The sequence below is a fragment of the Catharus ustulatus genome, chromosome 4 (genome assembly GCF_009819885.2).
Source record: "Catharus ustulatus isolate bCatUst1 chromosome 4, bCatUst1.pri.v2, whole genome shotgun sequence".
NCBI lineage: Eukaryota > Metazoa > Chordata > Aves > Passeriformes > Turdidae > Catharus > Catharus ustulatus.
Window position 1 is genome coordinate 49,695,789 of NC_046224.1, and position 23,098 is coordinate 49,718,886.

Genomic DNA, 23,098 nt, shown 5'->3' on the forward strand with positions numbered 1-23,098 from the left:
AAACTCAATCCAACAGTTTCTCACATACAGCCAATAAACTCCTATTTAAAATTTTTGGAATAATCTGCTTCTGGCCTGGAGTGCCACAAACATGCTCCTCTGTCCATGTGGCCCACCTGTTACTAACCTCAGCCTGAAATCTTTAGCCAAGCACATTGGCACCAACAACTTGCAGGTGTGTTGCTGCTGACCCTGGTGCTGCTGCTCCTGGGATGAAGTCAGCCAGATCCCTGGCACGGCTGTGCTGCTCTTCATCTGTTCATGTGGCATCCAGCCCACTGGCAAGGGCTTGTGCTAGCCTTAGCCACTGACCAGTGCCATAATGTAGGCATAGAAATCTCTGTCCCCATCACAGGCGCTGCTGTGGCCGTGGGGCTGTTTGGTCACACAGGCATTGCAGGATACCTGGTACCCCACATTTAATAGTAGCTTTTGGGGTCACAAAAGCCTGTGCTCACTCTCCTGGGTTTCTTTCCTGCTGTGTTACCTCACTAGTGGATACTGAGCCTTTAAAGAAACTGGGAGCAGCTGGACAGCTGTTGGGAGGGCACTGGTCCCAGCTCTGCAGGTGGCAGCCAACGGAGCCGGGGCCACATCCCACTGGTATGCCAAGCCTCTTGCCACCACAACATGGCAAGCTGTATGTTATGCTGCTTTCTTAGGAACCTGTCAGTGTGAAATACGAAAGCATTTGCTAAATTGATCCTTTGAAAACAGCAGGAAGCTTTGGGATGTTATAGGTAGGAAAAACACTATTACTGTGTGTAAAGCTGGTTTTCCAAAAGGGAAAGGGGTTATTGTAGCCTTGCAGTCCGCGAAAAACTGGAAAATGGCCATAAGGTCTTGACCACCATTTTGCATCTTGCACCTGTTCAGAACCACCTCTTCGGAAACATAAAAATATACCAGTAAATGCCTCACTGTGCCCCTCCTCTAACAGAAAACAACTTCCTTAACAACTAATTATCTTCTAGCAAGATACAGAAAATTCATGTGTAAGGGTGTTGTACTGGAAGATGCATAAGATGTGTCTGTATATTTTTTTTCAGACATTCTGTAAAACTGTTAAGAACAGTCCAAGTTTATCCAGACTTATCCATCTTACGTTGGTGGACAATCAACATTAGTGCCCATGTTTATCTTCTGATATGTTTTTGTCCTGTGTTGTCAGTACTAGGAAATAACTTGCAAAATACACCTTAAGAATGTTAGATTGGTTTTTGATTGGTTCAGAAACAGGATTATGGCAAACTTTTCAGATAACTTCTTTGCAATGAATAATTTAGTCATAATCAGTTGAAGTTTTAATACATTATATCTTTCACTAATCAATCTCACTTAGCATATGGGGAATCAAGATAAATTCATCCTTCTGATTAGAAAATCAAAAGCCTTTATATGTATATTGGTTGATGACAGGTCTTATAAAAGCACATCACCAAACTGCTGATGTTTCAGAACTTGTGTCTCATACAGTGCAACTCATTGATTATGAGAGGTGTTTTTAATCAGGAAATTAAATTCTGCAAGGATGCCTGCTGCCAGCTCAGCAGCACCTCTGGTCATGCTCTTTGACTCCAGCTAACTTTTAGACATTCAGTGGTCATTGCTCCACGGCACCAGGATGGGGTTTGGGTGACAAGGCAAAGGTCACACAGCCCCTTATGGCAGGCTCTCATTTTTCAGGTGCCCTAATGGGTTTGGTGCCTTTTCAAACAAAGGGATTTAAGATCTTCAGGGGAATGTGATCCACTTCTAGTAAGAGATGCAGAAGCAAAAACGTTTTATGGTATTTTACTGCTAGAAATACCAGCTTTTAGAGAAGTATCTTTCCATTAACAGTGTGCTACTGTATCTTCTGTGTATTCTGAATAGCCAGACTAGAGAGGTTGGGACAATTGTTAAAAACACTAGATCAGGAGAAAAAACCCCACTCACTTAAATTAAAAATTACTTAAATTTAATTTGTTATTGTCAAGAAAAAACAAAAGAAATATTCAATTTAAAAGTAAAATTTAAAAAAAAATAAAAAGTAAAACTAAAAATCTTTACATAAATGGCAAAAAAGTGAGAGATTGATTACTGCATTAGGTCCTCTCCTGAAAAGTATATATTATTTAGAAGCAACTTCTTTGGGGCACATTCTGCTTCCTGTAATGGCTCAGCCTTCTTAATTTCCAGTTTACTTTGTAAGTGAACTGATTCTTCCTTGTAGTAATGCTTTTAATAGATTTTTTTTTTAAAAAGAAACATTTTCCAATTTTTGTCCAGCTTTGGATCATAGTTAGATATTCATAGTCTAAAGTGTACAATGATTTATCATAAGTAATATTTTTCCTTATCCTGATAGTAGCCACAGTGTACTGAAAATGCTGTCCTGGGTTTTCATTTCTTGAAAACCTGAGCAGTTGTTCATCCTTATCAAAAACAAAAACGAAACAAAAACAAAACCAAAACAAACGAACAAACAAACAAAAAACCCACAAAAAAAACCAAACCAAAACAAAAAAACCAAACAAAAAAACAACAAAAAACCCCAAAACAAAACAAAAAACCCAAAAAAAAAACCCAAAACAAAACAAATCGAAATGAAAAACAATAAAAAAGGATGAGGAATAAAAAGGACTACAGATGTCAGACTCCAGAGTAACAGCTGAGCAGTCTCCATGGTAATTTTGCCTCATAGTGATGACATCTCTTGCTTTCACCTTCCCAAGAAATCACAGGTAAGATGAGGTCACTGTCAGCTTATATGGGAGACCTAAATTGCTAGAGCAGAGGTGTTGGGAATAGCAATGCAGGTGATTCATTATGTGACACATTTCCTTCTGAGTCACTGTAGAATCAATGCCCTGTCAGGATACTGAGAGGCATCAACAGGAGCTGTCTCCATCTCCTGCAAACAACAAAGTCACTTGTTGACAGTGAGGTTCTTCAGCACTCACTGGCTGACCAAGAGAGAAAACAGAGGTGAATTGCAAAATTTTTCTCTAGCAGGAGCACCCTTCTCAGAACAGACTGTCTTTATTCTCTGCACCATGCTTAGGGCAACTCACAGCAGGGTCTTGTAGTCAAAACCCATTGTGCAACAACTTGGGGTTATGCAGCAGGCACCTTCCACCAGGATTAAATCCTGGCATCTGCTGAATTTTGCTCTGAGGTTTTTCAGTATTGAAGCTCTGACATTTAGTTATACTATGTCATAGATTTTTAGCTACTTCAGTGAAATATTTAATGATGGGAAGGACATTGCAATTCATTGGTACTAACGAAAAGGGGCTGATACTCAGACCTCTATACACAGTCTTCCCGGTCTAAGAAAATAAAATTCTACAGTACACTTATTTGACAATATAAACGCTGAAATTGATATTTAAAGGTAGTGAACCAAAAATAATCAATGATGCACAAAAATGTGTATTTTAAATTAGTATTTAAGGCAAATTTTGTCAGGCAACAAAAAAAATCAGTGTTTTAGTAAATACCTATCATAGCAGTGTTTTAAGCATGATGCTCCAAAATCTGGTACAAGCAAATGCTTGCAGAAAGAGGTGATATTTTTGTTAAACCATCTGCAAAAACTAGGATAAACTTTTGAGCAAATAGTATCTCCACCAGGTCTGGCAACAAAGAGCCAAAAACCCAGGGCTAGAAATATGTTCTTCTGATGTAATATTGTTAGACTGGGGTAAGAACTGTTTGTTTTACAGTATGTGAATTTAATCCAGCTAATTTAATAAACGTGTTATGCCCACCTACACATTTCATAGTAAGAAGTAAAATGGAAGCCATCACACATCTCATTGTTTCTTTTAAGGGCAATAAATATGATCATATTGCTTACTCTGATAAACTTGGCTTTCTTGATGTTCTTTATGTCATGATGTCTTCATTATAAAATTCATTGTACTATATTTAAAATGAAAGTAAACACGAGCACCCTGTCTACAGAACTAAGCAGGAATTTGATGATGCTTAGACAATGCTTTGTTTTGTAGGTGGATAGGTGACAATAAAAACATTAACTGTGAACTCTGTACTTTAAACTTACAACTTAGTGAAAATAAATAGAAGTACATCAGGTCATGCAGTTTCCTTATGTGAAAGATTTTGCATTTTAAAGGTGTATTACTTCACATTATTATGTGTCTGAAGTCAGTAGATTTAGGCTCACGAAGAATCCCAGAAAAAAAAGAGTTAGTTTTACCTATTAAGTGAAGTTGTTCTGGTTAGCTATTAATCAATATTTTAAAAATACAAAATCTTGACATGATGAAATCTTCTGAAAGACTTTTAGTTCATCTCCTATTTTGTTTAAATTGAAACACTCCTGAAAAATATTCATATTTTAATGACAGAACACAGTTCAGCCAAAATGCTTTTGAACAGCTTTCACAGGCTATGTAAAAAAGGAAAATATTGCAGAAATCAGTAACTTCAACATGAGAAACAGCTTGCCTTTTTATTCATTAATTGAGAAACACAGATAAGATGCACACAATATAACCTGAAACTGTGACATAATTCCCTGTTGTATTACCTTTGAAGTATTCAGTAAATTATTATCTCTTTTTTTTTCAGTAAGATGAAAGTAAAATTTTTCCAAAATGGGAAATCCCCTGTAGGTGGCAATTTGGAATTCATTCACTCCTAAAGTAATTGCTTTCAACTTCTGCAGACTCAGTTTCAGTAACAGTTAATGCCCTGCATTGCAAATGGGACTTGATGATGCTGGCATGTAGCACTGAGTAAACAGACTGATGTGTCAAACCCACAAGAAGATATTTTGCAGATGCCATTTATTCCTGGTAGTGGTCAGTGGAGTAAACACCGCAGTAAATCACACAGATGTGTGCTGCAGTGATAACTGAGTCGCAGGGCATGGCAATTATATGGGATTGGGATGTCTCCTTAGCAGCAGTTTCTGAGCCCTCTAGTGGCCCTCTCGGTATTTCACTGGCCACCAGAGATGCATCCGTGTGCTGAGATGGCTTCTGGCAGTGAGCTGAAGAACCGAATGTGTTTCCTTCTTGTTCCGTGGTACCCGTGCGGGGAGCAGGGCGCTCCTGCCCTTCTGTTCCCGAGCCTCTCCCGGGCAGACAGGGATGCTGCTCTGCCCACCACAGCTGCCGCTGTCCTCCAAGGCTTTCCAGGTCTGTCAGTAGCTAAGGGCATCTTCTTCTTCAAATTATGGTGGGCATCCGTGCCGAGCAGGCATCCAGGTGGCCTCACTGTCTCCTTTCACAGCGCTTTCCCCCCAGGAGGAAGGTTGGGAGGGACACACAAGGGTGACAGCAGGAGATGAGCCTGGAGGTACCAGAGAAAACCAGGGGTGACTTTTGGGCTTTCCAACTTGGTTCTAAGTTTGAGATCACACAGCCACTGCCTCCACCTGCTGAATCACGTAAACTGCCTCAAAATTACTCATTTGTCTGCCCTTAATCATTTCTTAATCATTTCATGTCCTTAATCAATTTCCAAATGATTAGCTCTTTTTCATGTTCCTTGGGCAACAGCCTGAGAACTTTTCCCCATGTGAAACAATTTCTGAGACTCCCCACCCAGTCGCCTATAGATAATCCTGGTCCCTTGTGATTACCACTTTTTAAAGAGGAGTATTAGTGAGATAATTTCAGGCATCCTGCCGCCTCTAAACAGCATTTTGCATCCCATCACACGGATCTCTTCTAGTACCTCCTCATGAGAGTTACCACTACAAAATAAATCTTCATCCATCATAGCTAGTGCTATGGCAGCACATGTTAAAGCATGGGAATGACAAATACACACACCTCATCATGCATCACTTGATAGACACAGCTAAATTTGGCTGGCCCTGGCACAGTAGAGCTTGGTGGCAACACCTTGGTGATGTCACAGAAAACCTTTAATGAGCCCACGTTCAGGGCATCAGTGAAGCTTCAGCAAAGACAGAGCAGAGCTTAAAAGTATGGAAAATGGAAAATGTCATCTGTCATGTCAGATTTAAGGGTCTATTTGCCAAGTGAGAGCATGGAGCATGGCTGACTGAGCAGCAGTGTGACACCCTGGGAGGACACCAAAGGAAATTCATGGACACTGCCTTCCCTGCCTGCTGCTGCCTGGGCCCACTAGGTGCTTGTGCAGAGTGGAAGGCACGATACTATGCTGAGTCCTGGGACAAAATATCCACCCCCATCTGGCCCAGGATATCCTCCCTGGTCCTCAAAGAGAAAAAAAACATCCACACTTAACTACTTGCATGGCACAGACCAAGTCAGGTTCTACATTGCCTCTCTACCTCTGCACACCAAACAGAGAAATTGTTTTCCCTGTTAAGGTTTTTAAAAGCAAATGCTACAAGCACTTCATGTTAATATACACAGAATTTCCAGCTAATATATATAGCTAAGCTATTTTACTTCTCACTATTTTCACATTATTCTTTTTCTCTCTTTTTAAAATGGAATTTTAACTGGGGGATATTTTCCCCCCTCTCTAATTTAAGTCCTGTTTTTCCTAGCAAAAATTTTTGCAATCAAAATCTAACCAACCTCCTAATGTTTTCGAAGTTCTTTGTGAGGAGAGTAGCAATTCTGCTGTTGTAATGCAGTTTAGATAAAGTAGTTCATCTCACAAACAAAACCAAATAGTCACCAATGTTAATGCATTGTAACAGATATGACATGGTGATGTATTTTCCTGAAAATCTGAATGACCTTTAAAATACTAGATCATATCTTTCAGCTGTGTTGCTGCTAGAATTCTGTAAACTGTAGAAAATTACTTGACTAAGGAATGTAAAACTTAAGCAAATTTAAAAATCCGGAGTATCACTCAGGGGATTTTATTTGATCATGCCTTGCTTAGCTTCAAAATTATTTTCTCCTTCATGGACTTTGCGGAAGCAGGAGTTTTATGGTGCATATCTGTATCTGCATTTTGAATTTCACACTAAACAGTGCAATTATATATGGTGATATTAATATTCATAATCTGCTCTCTCCATGGTGAACATGCTCATCTTAAAATAAACTTTACTAATAACTGACCTGATAAAATTTGTGTACAGGAGAATGGGTGAGTGTCTGGAGCAGTATGTGATTGAGTGCAGTGATGGGATTATATCAAAACCAATTCAGGCCTAGGAAATTTTCTGGATTTCATTGTAGAAGAAAGCAATGGAACAATGATGAATTTCAGTTGAATGGGGAGACTAAAAGTGTGGGATCCAACCAAATAACCTTTGCAGCTGTAAAAGCAGAAGTGACTCAGAGATTTTGTCTGCTGAAATCTGGGCAGACAATCCATATTTCTAATAATTATTCTGACCTGCTGAATGCATTACACAGGGAATTACTTGTCAACATTTCATACTCCATAGATTCTTTTTGTTAAAAAACACAGATTTTAGCTGGTTCATAAAGACTGAAAAAAATATTTTTAAAAGTTTTGTACTTACATGATTAGTATGCTCTGGGCAAATGAATCTGTAAATGCAGTGCTGCATCCTCTATTACCTTATATGTAACTGGTTTTACAAAAAAAAATCAGATTTAATAAACTCTAGGCAGAAATGGCAGCAAACAACCCTCATAAAATATAAAGAAATAATTTTCCCTCTAAATTATACATTCAAATCACACCACAGTACATAGCGTTCTTGCATGTTTAATGAAAATAAAAATTTCAACAAGTTCCAGATACCACTGGTGAATAAAATACGAGTATTTTCACATATCCATCTAACTGGATTCATGAAAGCTATAGGCTACATGTATAGAGAACCTGCAGCTATACCATTGCTGAATTCAAGGTGATTACAGCACAGACAGGTTTTCCAGCCCCTTACACACAATTCCCAACATATTATATTGGAGATGTCCCTTTGGATGGGGATACTTAGCTTAAGTGGTCTGACAGAAGCACAACTTTACCAAAATGGCTTTGAGGAATTTCTGGGGAATAACTCAAAGTGGCTTTCTGGGGAATAAGCCGTGCCAGCCACAGCAGCAACAAATATTCCTTAGCTAGCTCCCTAGAAGAGAGCCGTAAGGTAAGCCACCTCAAGGGTGTCTATAGCTGTGATGGACCCTCTTGCACACCTCCTGGGAAATCTGGATGCTTGATTACCTCTCTGAATTGCCTGTACACCAACACACACAGCCCAGGGAATAAACAGGAATAATTAGAGACCTGTGTGGGGTCACAGTGCCATGATCTCATTGCAATTACAGGGACATGGTGACATAGTTCACAGGATGGGAGTGCTGTCATGGATGGCTACAGACTTTTTAGGTAAGACAGGACAGCAAGACAAAATGTTGGAGCAACTCCGTATGTAAGAAAGCAATTGGAATTTGTGGAGCACTGCCTAGGGGTGGATGAAGAATGAGTCAAGAGTTTATGGGTAAGAATTAAGGGACAGGCTAATATGGGTGACACTTCTCTGGGTGTTGGCTACAGGTCATCTGGTCATGAGAGGAAATTGGTAAGACCTGGAGTTTGCCAAGCAAATCACAGTATTTGCCTGTCTGTGACAAAGACTGGTCAGTGAGGTACCCGCATCGCCATGGTTCAGTCTGTCATGGAAGTGATTCCCTCCAGGTATCATCAAACTCTAAAATGCCTTAGTGTTCTGTTAGGGTCACTTTGTGCCTTGTGATCCTCCAGGCCTGATCCTAACTCCATGAAGTTAAAAAGCTCGACACCTCCAAATGTGAGCTTTACCATCTTTATTGTTAAGGTTCACAGGGCAGAGCAGAGGCTGTGGAGGGGTGTGGGCAAGCAAGATGGTGTTTGTTTAATCCACATTGCTTTTTTTCTTCTACATTCATGTAACATTTCACATTTTGCTCTCTTATTAGTGTATTTGTCTAATCTTTCATGGCTACACTCCGAAACGGACTATAAGGAAGGGTTGCCACAGTGGTAACAAAATGTTTATTTTGCAATGATGAAGTTATTTGTCATTCCATGGATAGAGCTATATTGTTTTTTACTAACCATTTTTAAATCCAATACCTTCTCAGTAGTTGGATGTTTCATATATTTAGCCTAGAATTGTCACAAAAATGACAAAAAGAAAAGCAAAAGTAATTCTCAGCTTCCTAGAGATCTCTCACAAATTGTCTGTCCAAGATTATTGCATTAGCACAGCAGATTAGCTTGATAGATTGAATATAATGCACTCTCATTTTAGCTAAAGCTGCTTCACTGAAGGGACTAACAAACTTAATTCTATCCAGGCCAGGATTACCTGATAGAGTAACTGAGTGCTTTTGTGTGCTTACAGACAGGATGAAATAGATTGACTCTTTTCTTTGCTCTCCTTGCATTACTTTCTTGGAAATTACTTCTCCCAGGACTTACACCTACCATCTTCACTGTTGGCTTGAGGCTGTGGTGCAGTCTCACCCCCTGGAGGGGTTTGTCAGCCAGGTCCAGTAGCAGAAGGCTCATCAAAACAAACACGTTCTAACTCCATCTCCAGGCAGTCCCTTGCTGCCAGCACCTCCCTGCTCCTGCACAGGCTGGGGTGGTCACTGGCAGGACACTGGGCTAAGAAGTGAAGCACTTCTGCAGGACCTTGCACACACATTGTGCCCCTTGCCCTCCTCACTCTGGGCTCATCACATGGCTTCTGAGCACCCATGGGGTGTTTGTAGCTGGCACCTGCTTTGCTGAAGGTCAGAAACCCCCTTGGGGCCAGGGCCAAACCAGCCCAGAGTCTGTCCTGTCTCTGTCAGACCCTAAGGTCAGTGGGCAGCCTCCCAGCCCAGACATCCTGTGGCTGCTCAGGGAGGTATTGCACTGCATGAGTAACCTCACATTTACCCTGCAGGAGACAGTCACAGATTAGCAGGAAAACACTGAGGCTGTCACAAGATGCAAGAGCCAAATCCATCTGGGAAACAATAAATAACAAGGCAGTCACAGCATGAGTTGCAGGGCTATAGTTGACCCAACCTGTAGTAAAGCAGAAACCACTGTGTGAGTAACCTTCCTTTAAAAGACAAATAGACTCCAGACCTTCTCATCACTTTAATTATATGGTGGCTACCAACAGTTAAAACAAACAGCTCTTTTTTTAATGTGTGTGTTTGGTTTTTGTTTGGGCTTTCTGTACGTGTGTGTGTGTGTGTGTGTATGTGTGTGTGTGTGCTCATCATTACTATGACCACAGAGTGAAACCTCATGCATTTCAAAGGTCTTCCCTGCTAATAGAGACTGAAGTGGCCATAGCAAGGTTCCTTTGAAAAAGAAATTCCAGCACGGAAAAACTTCTGTAGCTTGCTGCTGGCTTCAAACAATCTCCACAGTGTTAAAACTCAAGAGAGGACATGAAAGAGGAAATTCAGGCCACAAGAAGAGACTAATGGGAGATCAAATTGCATATCCTAAGAAAGTTCTTTATGTGAGGCTAAGTGACAAAAGGAGTTTCATTCTAAGGGAGTTTAAATTATTAATATCCTTGAAAAGAGGTCACTGTAAGGTCTTTTCTACTCTCAAAAATAGCAAAAAGCATGTCAAATGCAAGAAAGTACTGGAGAGAAAAATAATTATGGCAATATAGGTGGGATGGCACAGCAATCTCACTGGGAAGGAAGAAAATTCTTCATTGAGAGCTGAGTCTTATAAATCCTAAACATTTTTCTCTGGTACTTTTGTCCATGGCCTTTTAACTTGCTTTACCAAAGATTTTTTCCATGGTTCCCCTAATTTACTAAGGAGGAATCTTAAATAGATTGAACAGCTGAAAAGTTTCTGAAGAGGTGATCACAGTTTCCTTTATCCAGTCTCACATCTCTGCAGCTCTTAAAATTCATGGAGGATCACAGACTTCATCTGATTAATTTGTTTTGGAAGAGCATGAGCAGCACTGGTGTAACCAAAATCACTCCAAGTAACAGTAGAAGAGCCTCAAATAATAAGTGTATGTCACAGTTCAGCTTGGCAGCCCCCACCCCCAGGGAACATGTGCTAGGCATTAGGTCTAATTGAGCCATTTTGGGGGGGAAAAAAAACTAACTAATATATGCAAGGCAAAACTAAGAATCTAAATAAATGCTGAAATCTGACTCTGTTGGTCTGTCTCAAAATAGCCAGTCCTACAACACTAATGCTGCTGCATTTGCATGACTGACAGCAGGAACATCAAGCAGATTTGAAGTGTTACTGTTTCTGAGACTATTCAGTGTTCCTGTATTTTGGCTGCTCTCCCTTTCTGAGCTGCCTGACAGATCTTTGGGAACTGGGATGTGCAACCCAAGCAAGCAAACCTCAGGCCCTGGCTGGACCATGCAATAGGGGTGTTGGTCAGCTTGTCCTGGAGCCTTATTGGCTCCTTGTCCTGGAGCCAGATCAAAACCACACTGGGCAACAGTATGCATCCTGTGGTACACACTTGTAATTCAGCTTTGCTCAAAAAATATTAATGATTAGACTGTGCATCCACAGTGTTTATGTCTGATCATGCAATGTCTCTCTTTGCTGCTTTTAGTTTCTATCAGATCAGGTAATGCTTGTGTTCCCACAGCCAGGCTGGAAACATGAACTTTCTGTCATGTGGATGGGTTAACTTTCCTCCAGCCTGCAGACATGCCTAGGCAAGACTGAAGTTGTGCTTCTCCAGCTTCAGCATTAATTCGGCATTAATGAGTAAAGGATGCCAGGATCACTGACTCTGCAGGCCAGCCTAAAGGACTAAGCACTAGTGAAAGAGTTGTGTTCAACCCTGAGAGGTTGTCTCCATGATCAGTTTGATTGACACACCCACTTTTCCAAATGACATTTTGTTCTCTTGAGCAGTTTGAGGTACTGACAACCAGCTCTGCCCATCAATAAACCCTGTGTGAGGAGTGCAAAGGTGCTGCCCTGGCGGTCTGCCCAGAGCCCGTGGTGCTGTCATTTGCCTTCAGGAGGAGGCGTGGAAGTTTCCACACTTCATGGAGAGCCTGCAAAGAGACATCGTGGCACAAGGGCTGTGAGACCTGCACAGAAGCAGGGTGGATGCAGTGGGAGGAAGCTGGGTGCAGGGGGTGCAGGGGGGACATCAGGGAGTAGAGGTATAGGAACAGCTGGAGGCTAAAGAAAGGTAGAGTTTCCAGCATTTTGTTGCAAACCTTAAATTGAACAAGGTAAAGACTATCCTAGACTAGCCCAGGCAATGTACAGATCACACATCTAACAGTTTCTTTACATCTACTTCTTTGCATCATTGTTGCAAACCAAAAACAAATATACGCTTTGCATTTCAGAGTTTTAATCTCTGAGATGCTCTATTTTGATTTTTCCTACTGGAAGAAACTACCTCACCTTCTGTGAGTTTGTCCTCACAAGTGTCCCTTTAAACAAGGAGAGAAAGTTCACATACAGAATTATTTTTCAAGTTTATGTATAGAAGTTTATTATTATAATTGAAACTTTCCTGGCACCATTAATAAACAAAATAGTTTCTATGCTCTGATTCTTGTACACTAACTTATCTTCTTGGAATGCTGTGTTGTTGCAGGGAGTTCCCAGGATCAAAGTCCAGCCTGTACAAAGACATTATCTGATTGACTTCGCGCTGCTAGCGACTGAAATGGAAATTTAATACTACAGGGAAAGAATGCAGTAGTTCCTGCTGTAAAACTTCTTTCATAAGACTGGGCAACATATATGGCACTTTAAATGCTGGTTAACATGCCATTGTATACTCATTGATTCCAGCTGTTGCGAGTAACCCAATACATCATGATGAGGAGCAGCTCCAAGAATAACACAGATATTGCCAGATGCTGGAAGTGTCTATTAGGAGAAGTACTGCTCTGTCCTTGTGCATCATCTGTATTTATGCATCTTCCTTCTAAGACAACTTTTGTTTTCTTACCCATTTATGAGTCAGTCCGCTGTGGGTTCTGGTTCATTTGTCCAGGAGAATGCTCTGGTCTCCCAAATTTTGTTAAGGAAGTGAAGATGTTATATTTTGTGGGACCTATAAATGTAGCTCATATTGATAGCAATCAATATATTTCCATATACCAGATTGTTGCATTAATATGCATGAAAATGTGTATGCACCCCAGAAAAAATATAGATGGTTTTGGGCTTTTTTTTATAAATGCAACAAATCCATATATACCATTAATATGGTCAGAAGGAAAGACAACATTTTTGCTTAAAAGACAGAAACATGAGAGTGGTCCAAGTCCAAACTGGCATTTTAACCAGGCAATTTCTCTTTCCTTCTGCCATCTCTTAAATGCCATGTGTCTTAAATTTTTTATCCCTTCATTCTCTAGTAACAGTAGATACACATGGCAATATTTTCAATGTTGCTGGATAGACAATGACCATGGAAAGAAAAAATATTAGCTTTTCATCTTTACATAGATATTTCCTCCAACTTTTGAAACATTTTCCCAACACTTTGTTTTTTCTATCTGTTTGCAAAACACCTTTGAAATTATTTGGCATGGGGACAAAAAAGTATATACCTACAACGATATGAAATTTAAAACAATTATAAAGATTTTTCTCACGTGTTACTCAATGCTGTTAGGAGACTTTTAGGAGACCTCTTGAAAATAATAAATGTTTAGTGAATGCATTTTCTGCATACACAGAAATGAGATAGCTTCTTTAGTGTAACTTTGAAAATCAAATAGTGGCTTTTTAAATTTAGCTTATAGTAAAATCCACTTGTTTGAATTTACTAAGGGGGTTTGGGACACATGTTATATTGGTGATATTTTCACTGATTTTCATATTTGGAGATTTGTGCATATATTTCTTTTGTGGGGAGGGAATGAGGGAGCCGGCTTCTGCAAATGACACTGCTAAATTTTTAAAACTTCACCTATGCTTTAAGGAGTAAGTGAGAGAAATACTGCATTCAATACTGAGAAGCTTTTGAGAGCTTTGCAATGAAACACTACAAGTTTTAATAACACAGTCTCAGTCATATGAATCAACTTCACTCAAAACCTGAGAGTGGTTTATTTAGAGATTTTAGGTTACTGTAGTTCTGATCACTCCTGGACTACCAAATATCCCCGCAGAGATTAAATGGTAGAAAAGACACTTGAAAAATGGTGACTGGAAGTTTCTGCTGGCAACTTCAGTGTAGCTCTTCACCAGAGAACACACAAACCTCGTGATGGATTAATTGATTGACACCCTGTCAATCACAAGAGAGGTCAAGAAGCAGAGAGGACTTACACATCCATGCAGTGTGTAAGTCCTGTTTGCCAATCAGTTAAAGACTAATTTTGTTTGCCTGAAATATCATCCTTTATGTAGTGCTGGCTTTTGATGGAAGATTCCAACACAAGCTGAGTTTATTGATCTTCCTGTCCATCAGACTTGAGTCCAAAATATTACTTTAATATATACCATTAAGTGACCTTTGATGTGGTGTGGCCTTGAAGGACCACACTCAAGTTTTCTACATTAAGATCTAGTTCCTGACATTGCTTTCTGAGATAAAACAGTTAGCATTCTCCCCAAATGAGCTTAAAACTCCCCAAATTATTTTAACTTGTAATTTAGATTATAAGAAGTAAGGAAAAAGAAGAAAGAAGTATCTGTATACCAACATGTGACCAACAGCACCAGTGTGGAGAGCAACATGAGAAAAAAATAAACACTAACTTTGACTCATTGTTGTGGGCTTTTTTCTCAAGAAAGATACTTGATGTTTTTTAACAATTCTGTGAACTAATTTGTTGATTATGTGCATATTCTTCAATTGAACAATTTAAAATATCGAGGATATCTTATTTCAGTGGCTCAGATTCATTGCACCTATTTCAGGGGCGTGCTGAACTATCAACCTTCCTGTTGGCTTATTAGTCCACTGAAATTTCTGCATCCACTGTTAAGGAAATCAAGGTGAATACATGCTTCACTTCAGGAGATGTCTCATTTCAACAAGATGGAGTTTGCAGTTATACACACGAGAGCAGATTTTGGCACTGCATGGGTATGGTATCAAACCCTAAGCAAGGCATCCAATTTCATCCAGCAGGAAACCTCACAGTACTTAAAATGCTAATTAAATTACATGTTAAAGTCACATATCTGTACCACTACAAGGGAAGGGTTTATAATGTTTTTCTATGAGGACTGCTAAGTATAGACAGCCTTACTAATATTGGATTCATTAATAATCATGAGTAACAAACAAGACTAAAAAGCAGTGCCTTTTTGTTGCAACATTGAACTTAGTGAAGCTATCTCACTCAAGGCCATGTCTTGCTGCAGCAGTGGTACATTTGGATACAGATCAAACAGCTCTGCAAGCAGCACAGTTAGAAGCTCTAATTTACAAGTCCTAATTTGCAAGGAGTCATAATTGAAACCAATCCTTATCGACAATCTGTCTATTCCTTGCTTAAAATTAAAATAATGTTTTACGTACCTGAATAAACTCTAAGAACTATAGATGACTTCTCTCTTCACTGCCACCTACCTCTTTTCTCATCCTAGGCCCCCTACTCTTTCCTTTTTTTCTCACAGCTCTTGTGAGGAGACCCATAATAACTTGGGCTAAGAAGGGCTTTACATCAGCATTATTACATCAATGTACTTTCATTCTCTTCCACCTTATCTAGGCAGCTGAGAGCACTACAGAGTGCTCAGGGCCAGATGCTTCTATATCCATAACCAGGTGGTCTATGACCATAACTCTTGGAGCACCTTAAAGAAGTCAGCTGGATCCCTCTACAGGGAGGCTGGTTTTGTTGTTTGAAAATATGCAAGAACTTGGCTGCCATCATTATACAAGATGTGCACATAAAGCATATTTTAATGTATTAAATTATTTAATGTAATGATATTTGACAAATGTGGACTCCTACTGATAGAGCTGCTAATTGTATGCTGCAACCATGCTGCTAGATCAGAGTGATTAATACATGACATTCATCAAAATTCCTATTTTTATGGATATCATGCATTAATTTAGTAATTCTTCATACATTTCTGTAGTCCAGTGAAACAAGGAAATATCGGCTTACCAAGGCCTATAAAGCAACACTAGTGTTTATGAAGATCCATCCTTTTAAGGCCATCTTCACTGACACTTTTTATTTTCCTTTGGTATTTGCATTTTCAGTGCAAGAGCAGGATTCCAACTCTTGTGCTGTGAAAAAATAATGCAGTGCTTATTGCAAGCAAATAAGTGGCAGGAATGAATGTTGATTCAACATCTGAATAGAGAGCTGAAGCCCTCTTCCTCCAAGCTGTTCCTAAACTGCAAGAACCACCTCCAAAAGGAAAGGGATAATGCAGGTCACACATCCATTTACTACTTAGTCCTATAACTGGGATTACAGACAAGGATGTAGCTCTTGGTAATTTTGTGATCCATCCAAATATTCCTGGGGAATTATGCTACCAGGACCAGAGTCACTTGCAAGCATCAATTAACAAAGACCTGGGTGAATTTCAGCCTACTGCCTGCAGAGAGCTGAACGAGTTTGTAAATATCTGAGATCCCCAAGACATCCAGACTGTGAGGAACCTTGTTCATATAATCATGAAAAGTTTCCGAGAGCTTAATCTTGTGGAACTTCAACTTTCTTGCTGCTGTACTTTTAATACAAACTATCACTGATGATCTGCCTCATCGATGCTCCAGGCACTGATACATCTTTGAGAAGATTCTTTTTCTAAAAGTCAGCTCCTAGTCCTGTAATGACCATGTTTTCACAGGACAAATAGCCTGATTCTCCTATCCTCTAGGATCACCATATAGATAGTAAGCAGCTTCTCTGGAGTTAGAATAAAGGACAGATACAAGAAAGCACAGAAACCAAGGCGCTGCAGATGAGTAATTTTTAGTGTTAATGGTGACAAATATGAGCCTGAAAGTTGGCTCCCTGATGCCACACATCATCCAGTGGGCTCTGGTCAGGACCCTGCTAAGGTGGAGGCAGTTGTTTCAGAATGGCAGCTTCACTAAATCCCAGCCTCCTCAAAGAAAAGTGATCCTTATAGAATGAATACTGGTCTTCTCTAGACATTATATTTCTTATTTCTTTGCCAGCTTTTCCATTTTCCCAGACCTCTCCAATGTGAAAACTTTCTGCCTAGGGAAATGGAGAGCTTCACAGCATGAGTCAGCCTCAGGGGCAATCTCAGCTTGATGCAGTGACATGAGCACAGTCTAAACTGAAATATTTGGAAGTCACAATAAAGGGCACATGAAGGGATAATGCCTCATTTTTTTCACATGGTCCTAAGAGACTGTTTGGCAGGGCTCCCACAAGGCTGTGGTAGCGGGCAAGAAGAGTCTGGCCAGCAAACATATTAAGGAAACAATTAATCTTCATTCCAAATTATCTGCCATTACTGACTGCATACCTGTGCACAGTAATTAATCCCCTTTCTTGCTAAGGAACTGATTCACCGCAATTTAACTCAAGTTTCTCCAGCCACTTTTGCTGCCCTCAGCAGCTTTGCTGGGGCTTTCTCCTGATTACACTCTTCTTTTTCTCCTCCAGATTCAAGGTACAAAAGTGATAGTGGAGATCCACATACTATCCCAGAATAATCCTTTATTGAGTAAGGCAAATATATAACCATCCAGTTGAAAAAAAATCTGTTAGAGGTGATGTAATTTGTTTCCATATCCCATGGTATGTTGATACACTAGACAAAAATATGAACAATGCAGACACATCAATAGAGAAGCCTTTAAAAAACCTGTGGAGTCACTTTCTCCCTGTTTTCATTCAGATGAGTAAATCTTTCTTATATTCAGTCGTGTGTGATGATGAAAGATGAGTTTGGATCAAACTCTACTCTTGAACAGCTTAAAAAAAATCCAGACTTAAATTAATGATGCTTATGTGTTGATGTATTCCAGGTAAGTCAGTTGCCCCACATGTGAGAGACACAAAGACAACTTTTACAGAGGTCTTTACAATTACTTTTTGCTATCCTAGCAATAATGTAGGATTGGGAATTTGTTACCTTGACATTATTTGTTTGTTTGCATTTTTGTAAACTGAGGTGGAAATCTATGAAAAAAAATTTATTTGGTCCACATGTTTATTTCATTTCTACTATTTTTAAATCAAAATTTGAAGTCTTGTTTCTACACATTTTAGCAGAAATTATTCTAGAACTAATGTCTGGTTAGAGTAAAACATGTATCTATCAACTAGTTATTTTATAGTTCAAACTGTGATTGCCAAAAATGGAGGAGTCTCTTCCAAAATTAGAAAAACTCAGTAATTCCTCTATGCAGAATGGAGTTAGCAGAAAATAATTACTACAACAAATAGTCTTAAAAGTATTGCAGCTTAACAGTTGGATGTATCCAGAATATAGACAAGGAGGTCCACACAAATAGCAGTTCCAGCTTTTTCCTTTAATACTCTCTGTAGCATTTGCATAATTAAGCCAAGTGGTTGCAATATTAAGGAACACCACCTGGGGAGGGATTGCTCTGAAATTGCACTCTCTCCTGTTTGTGCCACACAATACTGTTTTACACACAACAGCTCACATGTAGTCAACCCAAATAACAGTTTTATGATGATATCCACCACTAATATTTGGTTAATTATGAAGCCAAAATAGGGCCATGCAGGTGCTACCTTGGGGTCTGCAATGTCCTGAGATGTAATTTTGTCATTCAACTGTTAAGGGAAGTGCATGCTGAGATTTGCATTTCCTAGTTGTAAAGGTGGTATTTGCACCACTTAATTAGCAGCTTGTCTGCAGTTTCTTCTGTCTTCACTCAGAGCCAGGATTAAAAACACAAAGGAGATGAATTTTCTCATGTTTGGGCTTGGTTGTTTATTAAGTCTTATCTAAAGTACAGAGAGTTCAGCAACACTTCTAGCGACCAGCTAAAAGCGAGAAAATGGAGGTGAATCTAGCTAGCTACAAGGTCTCTTACAGCTAAACAGTCCAATAGAGAATTAACACCTATATTATTTATACTTTTGACCCAATAACCAAACTCCCGTGACCCACAGTGAGGCACTAACTATCCTACCAGAAACTACTGCCTGAAACAATGAAGAAGAAGGAAGAAGAAGACAGAAAGGAAACATCCAAAATGCTCCATCTTGTTCCATACCTATTACTATATTATAAAAACCTCAAATTTAAAACCCTTCACCATGTGAAATCTATTTTAACTACACACCCGGGATTTTAACTTCATCACGCAAATTTGGACACCTTCTCCAAGGCCTCAGGTCAAAAGCAGTGTTCTCCAGGGGGTAAGTGCCAGAAAACACAGAAAGCTCAAAACTCCCAGGTTTCTGGGATCCAACACCTAGTCTTATTTTCCCAGAACATACTTTTTCAGAAAACTTCTATCTTTTTTTTATCTCTAAATACTACCTTCTGTTTTGGCTAAATAATTATCCTAAATTAACTGTTGTTAAGCTTTTCAGCCTAACTATTCTTCTGTTATTACTATGCAAGCATAAAACTAAAACTCCATTTCATCTGTCCTCAAATTTTTTTTCACAAATGCTTTCAGCTTTGTAAGAAAGGAAAAACAGTCTTTAAAACAACTTAAAAATGAAGAGGGTTGGGGGGGTTGCTCTATTTTTTTGAATAGTTTTGTCAGTGAACTGAAAAACCTGTCACATCACAGTTGCCTTAAGCCATGAAAGCGGAAATAATTTTAGCATTTGTTGTGCAACTTAAGGGAGAGAAAGCAAAACATTTAAAACATTGAAAGAAAACCAGTAACCTAATCTTCCTTAACCTTTCTTCTATTTATCTGTATTTAGTCAAGTGGATTATTCGGAATTATGCTGAAGATGTTCAGATTGCTGGGGTTTAGCTGGTATGGGATTTTGCAGGAACATCCATCATGCTTCTTTTCCTGTCTGGGAGATGCTCACTGTAAACATTCACAGACTATGGGTAAAATATAGCTTAGACTAAGCTGCCTTTGTAGAGCAACAGAAAGTGACTGCATAAAGAAAGGCATGGTAAGAACAGCCAAGAGTAAGTCAGCTCTTCATTTGAAGCTCGCAGATCCACATTGTGCATGACCAAACTAGCCAACCTTGATCTCACATTGGCTTCACTGCCACTAAAAGTCTTTGGTGAAGTTACTATTGTTTGCTTCTGCTGGAATGTCAGAGAAAAACACTTTAGTGCATGATTAAACCGGCTCCAAGACAGCTAAGCTGGACTCCTAGACAAAGGTGCTGTTTGGGTACTGAATATCTCAAAACTGAGGTTTCATGTTTGGCCTTGGCAGACAGGACTGCAGACAGCACTCTCCTTGCTGGTGTCCTCAACAGCACCTCCCTTTCCTCCCCCTTCTGCAGCACAGGATGCTTGTCCTCCCTGGTGCAGCTTCCCAGTGTTTGTTCCTATCTCTTCTGTTCCTCATAACCTGGCAAATTTTCCTTACCTCTTAGGTATCAGGAGGGGATCCTCTGTTTCGTCTTAACTTTTGTCACTAATTTTCAAACCTTGTTCACTTTCCTGCTTGCAGGATTCTCCCTGTAACTGCCCCTGGATCCACCTTGTCATCCTTTTATGGTTCCTTCCTTCACCCTCTGCCTGGCTTTGACAACTGTAGCAAATTTGGTGGCAAGGTTTGCAAATGTTCTGTAGTTCATTGCCAGAACAAACTTTCTGCAAATGAAACATTTCTCACCAAGGAGGGCTTCAGGGAGCATGCACTTTTTGCCTGGAGCTACATGGAGATTTATCGTATATTCAGTAGCAATGGCTCCATTCAGAGTCAGGAATATCCTGCCTAAAGTCACCAGGGATCAGCTCATTCTCACTGTTTCTGAGGGATGGCTGGGGAATCTTTTCCATCCCCTGAGGTCTCTCAGACCTTCAGGAGGCTCCCAGTGCGCGGGCAGGCTGCCTGGGCATCACATGAGCTCCCTGAAGCAGTCACAGCCCTTTGGACAACAACTGCCTGTGAATAAAGCATCACCCCAGCCAGGCGTGCTGGGGATATATTGTTCAAATGGCAGCAATACCCAAAAAAGAAAAAGCCACGCTTGGATTCTGTATAATCACCGGATAGCAATCGACCTCCAAACACACGGGTGGCTGCTTTCCTGGCACCACACATCTGGTAAAAGAATGCCAGGCTTGCAAGCCTTAATTAGTACTTAATAAACTGAAAAGGTGTAATTTACACTGCTCATTTACCTCTAGAGACTTATTCTTCTTGCTGCCTCTGTGCCTTTCCGGACTATTTTCCCTCTGCTCTAAACAGCAGTGGAGAGAAAATACAATGGCATCTTTAAGCTGGGCAAGACTGTTCATTTATTATGGTTGGTGACACTGTTCTTGCAGCTAGCAAGCTAAACCAAAATCACATGTCTTTTTATAGATAACAATCAGCTAAATTGATTCAGGGGCTGTATTTCAGCAAGAGGTGCAGTGCTGTGAGGGAAGTACCCTCCAATGGCACAGAGAGAGTTCTCCCAACAAAGTGAGTCTCCATCTGTCTGTGTTTAACCTGATGTGAACACTATCTCTAGACACTTTATGTAATTATTCAAACTGTTACATCTGTGCAGGGAAGTACAGTCCATGGCTATGGTGCAGGTCATATTCCAGTTGTTACATGAAGTCTGAGGACTCAGGACTTAGAGTCTGATTCTGGCTGTGCCCTTTCCACAGCTTCACCAGAGCTGGCAATTTGCATGTCTCCTCTCCTTAAATGCAGGTTGTATATACAAAAATAGGTCATACATGCATACACATCTCTGCAGTCCCTCCTGAATGTCAGGAAACTCAGTAATTTCCATTTTCTCTGCAAAGACAGTGCCTGGGATGATAAATCTTAGCTCACAATCCCTTTGTATAACGGGAATCTAGTCACCAAGCAAGGGGCATTAAAGAAACTATTTACTCAGCCACAGACAGCTAAAAGGCTTTAAATGCATCCTTATGTCCAGTGAAAGTATGAAGAATATTGACAAGTTTTATTTTGGATGATACAAAAAGAGAGAAGCTGCTAAATGCAATTGCAAGAAAATTAATGTGGAGAGCAGTTTCATAATATAAAATATGTGAAAGCTTAAGAACAACATATAAATTTTCTTTCTGTCCCAGAACAGACATTTTCTGAAAAACTATTATAAAATACACTTATTCTGATACTACAGTAATTCTACCATTTTCAAGAAATGAATTCATCCACTTATATCTCTAAATACTGACTTTTACTCAGCCTTAATAGTGTCCCTGAATTAACTATCATTAAGCTTTTCAGCCTTGTCATTCTTTTCATGTTACCATGTACGCACAAAACTACCTAGCCCTTTCAGCTGACCTTCAAAAAATGAAGCAGTATAGCAGATAAAGACCTAGAAAATCACAGTCAAAGCTCTTGTTGACTTTAGCAGTGTCAAGGTTTCATCCAGATGTTCTCTAATACAATGCCTTTGTGAAGCTATGAAGGCACTTGATTAGAGGTAGCAAAGTACATGCTGATGACCTCCAGCTGAGATGCCAATCCTTGCACAGCCTGTTGGCAATAGATTTGCATTCCATGATTGTCTTTTAACCCATGTGTGCCTGTGGACAGAAGACCAAAAACCTGATCCCCACTGGAACAGCACAGACCCGTATCTCAATGACAGGTTCAGCCAATGGCAAGAACTGGTGGTGTGCAGCTACAGGGCTCTGAGGGCAGTCTTTGTACACCACAGGAGGTGATGTGGAGCTATCTTTTCCACTAATTTTGTACTGCTGTTTCCCAGCATGACTTGACATCTTCAGAAGCCACAGCGTTATTCAAGAGTCTAAGTCTCCTTAGGTTTCACTCCTGGAAGTCTTGCAACACCTCCAAGCGTTGCACAGAGGTTTATCCCAATTAGTTGCATTAAAGGAATGTTGAATTAGAGATTATTCACATATTTAAAGGCATCTGAGCTGATACCTGCCTCTCATAGGCTGATGCTGATCCTTTAGCAATGCTTCTGGGATCTGAGTGCTGGCTCATCAGCCAGACTTACTTTTCTGACCTATATATATAAAGATACAAACGGTTTTGATAGAACCAAACCAAAACAACAAATTGCAAGGTCACCTTTCGAGGTGTTCTGCCATACCCAGATACTGTATCTGCAGAATCCCCTGTGCATCCCAGTCTGCCCACAGAAACAAGTCAGCG